Consider the following 7,740-nt stretch of genomic DNA (forward strand, 5'->3'; position numbering starts at 1 on the left):
TTGGCATACTGTGGCAATTTGCAATATCCAAAATGACCTCCTGACTCTATTTGAAATCTCTTAGCCACTGAAACTTTATTTTGTTTCATTTTGTTTCCCCCTTTTGTTCAAGAAGGTATTCTCAATCCCATGATGCCAGGGCCAGTCTCATCCTTGGCATTCATGCCCCACATTGCCAGTGTGACTTTACCTCTGGGAGTTATGACCCACATGGGGGGTGGGTAATGAGTTTATTGCAGAGTTTTGCTTAGAGAGGACATGTCTAAGTAATAAAAGAGCTTCTTTGGGGGTGAATCTTAGTTATAATTATAAGAAGGCTTAGCTTCACCATGGCAAAAATAAATTTCATATGGCAAGATTGAGGGCTTGGCATATTCAACTGGAAGTCCTTACTGCTTAAGAGAATATCAGGATTTCCGCAGATGGGTACATTTAATAGTTACACTTTTTTTTTTCTCCAGTTCCTCAAGGGACTTTGCAAATACTTGTTATTTTCTGCCCAAGAAACTCTGGAATGTATCAGGGCATTACAATAACCTGAACAGAATAACAAGTTCTCATTTTGTATTTTAGGTTCAATGTAATTAGGTTGTTTAAATAAACTGACCAGATAGGTTAAATTAAATAGTGTGCTATAGAAAACTTAAGTTTTGGACAAAATAAGTATCTTTTCCTTTGGTATCACATAGAAATTGAAGTTTTAAATTACAGAAAATATCATCCTTTACCCTGTATTCTGAACTGCATTTAGTCCTAACCAGTTCTGCTTCATTCATCTCTCTAACTGAAGTCTGATCTCATTTTCACCTTCTTCACCATTACACTGTATGGCTTAATGCTGGTTTTCAGAGTAGCAGAATTCTAACTCTGAGTCTCAAGTGCCAAAGTTCCAGGGAACTACCACATTATACACAGAGCATAGCACCTCAGAATTTAGAGATAACAGTTAATACTCAGGAATAGAAGTGACAACTGTAAGAACTTCCAATCTAGGAACCTTTACAATGTGCCTTATAGAACAGTCTATACTCCCTAATCATTGATTGCCCAATCTGTGCCCACTTTCTATCCCCTGATAGCCTATGCTCTCAAATTTAATTCTCAGGGTATGCTCATTGTAGTTAGTTTATATTATCAAGATCATACAATATTTGTCCTTTAATTTCTGGCTTATTTTGTTCAACATATTGTCCTCAAAGTTCACACACTTCATTGTATGCCTCATGACTTCATTCTTTCTGCAGCTGCACAATATTCCATCACATGTATACAACACAGTTTGTCCTTCCGCTCTTCAGATGATGTGCCCTTGAGCCACCTCCATCCATTGGCCATTGTGAATAATGCCACCATAAATACCAGTATGCAAATGCCTGTTCCTGTCCCTGCTTTCAGTTGTTCTGAGTGGATACATGGTACTTGGATTGCAGGATCATGTGGTAATCCTATATTTAGCTGCTGTGGAACTTCATTGCAGGGAGGTTATACCATTCTACTTCCCTAGGAACAGTGACTACATGTATTGCTCTCTCCACATCTTCTCCAGCACTTGTGTCTTTCACTTTATTTTTTTTAATAAAAGATTTTGCTTTTATTTAAAGTAAAATGGATTTATACAGTCTTTAACCCATGGATTATTGGACAATCTTGGCAATCCACCTTCCCTGGCACCCTTTTGGGCAATGTGAACTTCTCTGTCTAGAACCAATGCAGACTGTAGCAGTGCAACAGATTAGACCATGGCCAGTCCGGGCATCTGTTAAGGACACTGCGGAAAATCATGACTATTATGAAGTCATTCTTAAGTTAGCCAATATTAAAATTGTATACAATTGTTATCAAATTGATATTTATATATTTTAAAAGCATTTAATCTGAAGATGCTATATCTAAGCCATTTACTAGTTGTGCGTAGTTATTAAAAAACTTCACAATTTTATGAAATTTGTATTTGTATATTACTTATACAAAATGCATACTTCATAGACCTTTACTTCATATTGTAATGCAAAAGTTGCATATCTTAGGCAATAAGTGAATATGCTGGTGAATATTAAGTGTCATAGTACAAAATGGTGTAGAAATAAAAACACAAAACAATAGACATGCTTATTAAAGGACAAAAACAAGCCAGGCATGACAAACTAACAGCATTTTCCTTCAAGGTCAAACAATGACATGATTAAATGTCAGGCATCTTTGCAGGGCTGATTTATGTGGGGAGGGGGGAATCAAATGGCTGCTGGGAGTAGGATATTTTAAAACATAAGGTCAATGTAACAAATACATTAAAACATATGCATTAAACATGATAGACTTCATATAGTTTAAGCTCTGGATTGCTCTGAAATAGATGGCTTGAGTTTCTTACACTTTGGCCAACTTAAATCAGTATGTTTGTTCCTGCTTTGCCCACTACTTCAGTTTTCAATTTCTGGCCCTAAGAAATGTGTGCCACATTCAACAGTCCATACATTGTTTCATGATAGCAGATTAATAGTTGTGCTTGTTAGGGTGCGTATTAGCTGGTCTGATAAGGCAAAAAAAAATTTCCATGATAAAATCAAGCTTATCTTATTAAGCAACATATAACAAACAACAGCTTTGAAGTTAAATATTATGGCCATCGAGTTTCATTACACAGCATTTTCTATTCACACCCAACCACTGGTAGGTTTGCAGAACATCTCTTCATCTAAACTCTCATTATGGTCTTTTGTAAGCATTGAGAGAAATATGTAGCCACCAATGAATTCATGAACCACTTTGCAATCTACTTCAGTACAAATGAAGGACAATCGTACTTCACCTGCAAACTCTACAGTGACCATTTTTATTTCCCAGTTTACATTTCACTGTTTCATATTGCTGAAACACCATGTTTTAATTGCATTTCCTGTGCTGGCATCTATCCTTATCAAGCTGTTGTGTGCAATTTCAATAAGTTCTTCTTTTTTGCCCCCTTGAAACCTTGCAATAAAATGTGTAATGCCAAATTCTGGTAAAGACTGCCAACTTTGAATAAATCTCATCTTGGCTTCAATTAGACTCATCTGTGCTACATTTTGATGGGCCTCCAGGATTCTTGCTGTTATCAAATCTCTTATATAGCCTGGCTGTTTGTTCTTACATTTTTTTAGATAGCCAGGGGACACCAGACATTCAGGATATATGTCAGTGGTGATCTCTTCTGCTATTATCTGATGATCTGGGTTTAAACGGTGCATTTTCAGGAAGGAAAGAATATTTTGAACTTCTAAATTATAGGAACTATCTGCCATAGTCTTGCCTTTGGAGGCCAATCTGCGGGCTGCCATCCAGTGCGCATACTGTTTCTTATTGTCACAGCAAAGCCAGATTTCATTCATGCCCTCTGCAACTGGAATCAGGAATTTAATGTTAGATTTTTGGCCTGAAATGTTTACATCTGGAGTAACTTCATATCCTCTTAGGTTCATTTGATGAGCTGGTGCGTCACTGGATTCTTCTTTGCTGTTATAGCATAAAATAGGTGTATCTTTAAAGGTGCACCAACAGTGCTTGTAACCTTTCAGAATCAGCTTTTTTGGCTTGAAAACTGTAATATAGTCAGCAAGTTTAGGAATGGAAGTGATGTCACCCCAAATTCTGGATGTTTTACCCTCTTCCAATGTAATCTCCAGGTCTGAAAAGGACAGCAGCAGCTTCATCAACTTCATTATCACTGTTGTTCAAATGATTCTCTGATGCCATGACTGACAGCTTATTGATATGATACTGCAAGGCCACAAACATCATCATTTCTTCTTCTGTGCATTCAATTTTTTCTAGGAGAATAGCCTACTTGGCCTGCTCCTAAACCTGACTGATTCTGATTGCATCATAATTTTGATTCAAATAAAAAAGCTGTAGTACTTGAATCAGAGTAGCAAGGCCTCATTTTCCTTCACATCTTGTTCCATGAGAGATCTTGATGAATCCAGCACCCTTGGTTAGTTTTTGCTTTATCAAGAAGGGCTTGTGGCTTGAACATTTTTACCAAGACTTCTGGTGATGTGATTGGCTGGCTGACAACAGATATACCTGGGTTGCCTTCTGACAAAGCACTGTACTAAACCAGGCAGAAGTCGGTGAAAAGGAACTTCCATCATGAGCATTATAAATGGGGATCCTTGCTTTACTATAGAGTCCTGGACTTGAATAGATACTTCATATCTATAGATATTCATCCAGGGTGATAAGAGGCCCCTTTAATTCAAGTGCCTCATCTTCAGACTGGTCATTTAGCTTTTACTGTTTTTTTCTTTGTCAGATCTCTGGGTTTTTTCAAGAGGGAAAGTTCTTCAGGGTGTCTGACATTAAAAGTCTTACAGATGTCAGAAAGAGCTTTGAAGAGTCTATCAGAGAAATTTACTTTCACCTTCACATACTTCAATGTTGGGGAGTTGTAGGCGGAGCAGTTTGTACTGTGGGGTGAACTGAAGCTTCGCATCTGCTTGGCTACCATACTTATCCAAGGGCCAATGTGTTTTAAGAAGCCAAGTTCTCTTCTTTTCCCCCCAGAGAGCATGGTCAGACCAATCTTTTTTTTACATCGAATTTTTCCACCAACTTGAGCCTCACCCTCCAATGTGAACCTCCCCGGTCCACTCTGAGGATGACCTCGCGGTTTAGAGTCACGTGGACTCTCAGTTCCCACGTCCTTTCCGCGTAGCAGCCATCTGGCACCCTAATCCTGTCCAGAGCCATGGCTCCTTCCAGCCGCTCCTCGCCCTCCTGGCCTGGGGCTCGCACGGCTGTAGGTGTGAGGGCTGCGGTTTTGGGGGCCCCTCCTGGCCGCGCCCCAGCTGCGAATGGAGTCGTGTCTTTGCGGTCCCTCGCTGGCTCCCTGCCCTCCACCCTCTCTCCCGCCCCGCTCCTACCTCCGGGACTGTAGCTCCGGAGGGGTCCAGCCCACCTCCCCGGCCACCCCCCACCCCCAGCGGCGCTGCGGGGTGGCCCCCCGTGCAGACTCAGGGCTCGGGGACCTCTGTTTATTGTTTTTAATATTTGGTTTTTTTGAATCTGTAGATTTTTAGATATATTCACATACCATATATTTTATCCAAAGTATACAATCAGTGTCTCACAATAACCTCCCTTAATTGTGCAATCATCATCACAATCAATTTTAGACAATTTTCATTACTACAAAGAGAAAAATAACAGACACACACACACAAACACAAAATAAAACCCCCAAACACCCTATATCCCTTTTCCCCTACCCCCAATTATTTGCTTTAGTATTGGTATAGTACACATGTAACTCTTGATAAAAAATATTAAAGTGCTGCTGTTAAATATAGTCCATAGCATGCAATCAGTAATTTTCCTTATATAGCACTTTATTATTAACTCTTCATACAAGTGACATACATTTGTAGTAGTTCATGCATGAACTTATTTATATTTGTAGTGTTAATTGGCGACATACATGATTTTAAATAGCCCCTTTCAAATTCGTCTATAATATCGCACTATTACTTATGATCCCAATAATGAACTGCTATCACCTCTATCCATTCTTGAACATTTGAGTCCAACTTCATTAACAATTCTGCATGCATTAAGCAACCACTTCCCCATCTCTAGATTCTGTCTATCTTTAGGTCCCCTATATTCTACATTTTAAAGCTCTGAGTTTACATTTTCTAGGTGGTTCATATTAGTGATATCATACAATATCTGTCCTTTTGTGTCTAGCCTATTTCACTCACAATTATGTCCTCAAGTTTCATCCAAGTTGTCACAGACTTCAGGACCTCATTCCTTCTTGCAACAGCATAATATTCCACTGTATACACATACCACACTTTGTTTATCCACTCTTCTCCTGATGGACACTTGGATTGTTCCCATCTTTTGGCAATTGTAAATAATGCCACTATGAACATCAGTGTGCAAAATGTCTGTCCATGTCACTGCTTTCAGCTCTTCTGGGCATATACCGAGTAGGAGAATTGCTGTGTCAGAGGACAACTAAATATTTAGTTTTCTGAGGAAATGCCAAACTGTTTTCCACAGCTGCTATACCATTTTACGGTCCCACCACCAGTGAATTAGTGTTCCTATTTCGCCACATCTTTCCAACACCTGTAGTTCCCTATTTGTTTAATAGCAGTCATTCATATAGGTGTGAGAAGATACCTCATTATGGTTTTTATTCACATTTCCCTAAATAGCTAATGAAGATGAACATCTTTCTATGTGCTTTTTAGCTATGTATATTTTCTCTTTGGAAAAATACTGATATTTTTATATTTGGGTTGTTTATCCTTCTGTTGTTGAGTTATAGGATTTCTTTATATATACTGGTTAAAAAAACTCTTACCAGACATATGGCTTTCAATATTCTCTCTCATTGAGTTGGCTGCCTCTTCACCTTTTTGACAAAGTTCTTTGAAGGAGAAAAGTGTTCAATCTTGAGGGGCTCCCATTTATCTATTTTTTCTTGCATTTCTTGTGCTTTTGATGTAAGGTATAAGAAGCTACCCTTTATCACGAGGTCTTGAAGATTTCTCCCTATATTACCGTCAAGTGATTTTATGGTACTAGCTCTTATATTTAGGTCTTTGATTCACTTTGAGTTAATTTTGTACAGGGTGTCAGGTAGGGGTCCTCTTTCATTCCTGTAATATATGGATATCCAGTTGTCCTGGCCCCATTTACTGAAGAGACTATTCATCCCAGTTCAGTGAATTTGTTCTTCTGTGCTCTTAAGTTCAGTTACTCTGTCCTCTAGTTCACTTATTCTTTCTTCTGTCTCTTAAAATATGCTGTTGTGTCTCTAGTATATTTTTATTTTGATCTACTGTATGTTTCCTATCCATAAGATCTGCTATTTTTCTATTTATTCTTTCAAATTCTTCTTTATGCACGTCTACTGTTTTTGTTTGTTTGTTTGTTTGTTTTTCTTCATTTATGGCTTTTGCCAACCCACTGAATTTATTTAGGACATTTATTTGAATATCTTTGATAAATAGTTCCATATTCTGTGTCTCCTCTGGCTTTTTTAATGTGATCATTTGGCTTGGCCATATCTTCTTGCATCTTCATGTGCTTTGTGATTATTTTTGTTTTTGTTGTTGATTTCTTGGCATTTGAATATCTTGATAAAGTTATTTTGAATGTTGATTTCCCTCCCTTGTATAAGATTTTGTAGTTGCTTGAGTGTGCATTGAAGTTCTCCTTTGGCACTTGATTTGTCAGTAATTCCCAGACAAACCAGGGCTGGGCCTCACTCAGGAGGTGCAACCCTCCTTGGAAATCCATTAGGGGAGGGGCAGGAAAGCAGTCTGCCAGTCTGCACTTTCCCTGTCTTCCCAACAAATGCTCCTCTTGGGTCACCTTTTCCCAACATGCCTGCCTCTCCCCAGCTGCAGCAAACCACTGGGCTGGGACCCAACCAAGCAACTGTCCAGTCAAGGTTGCAGTTCTCCATATGTGCTGGAAGCCACTGTCTCCAAAGGCATGGGGTGGGCCCTGTGCACCTGGGATGAGACCCCACCTGTGGGTACAATGTGTCTGGTGACCTCCTGAGAGGTTCAACTTCTCCAGCCAGCAGCTGGGCCAGGAATGCTCTGCCTCTCACCAGCCAGCACGCCCTGGATTTGTTTTAGTGCACTGCTTTGTAAGCTGGGTCACCCATATTTTTCAATGAAAACAGGAGCAGGTTCCATTGCAAGGGTGTAGACCATCTACAATGGGCCTGGGATAGTG

The 7,740-nt window shown here is 39.3% G+C and overlaps 1 pseudogene; it reads right to left on the reverse strand.

The window, feature by feature from the left end:
• Positions 1 to 2,654: 2,654 nt before the first annotated feature.
• On the reverse strand, positions 2,655 to 4,728 carry LOC143689475 (fermitin family homolog 2 pseudogene; annotated as a pseudogene).
• Positions 4,729 to 7,740: the final 3,012 nt, after the last annotated feature.

Source organism: Tamandua tetradactyla, chromosome 7 (genome assembly GCF_023851605.1).
Source record: "Tamandua tetradactyla isolate mTamTet1 chromosome 7, mTamTet1.pri, whole genome shotgun sequence".
NCBI classification, from domain to species: domain Eukaryota; kingdom Metazoa; phylum Chordata; class Mammalia; order Pilosa; family Myrmecophagidae; genus Tamandua; species Tamandua tetradactyla.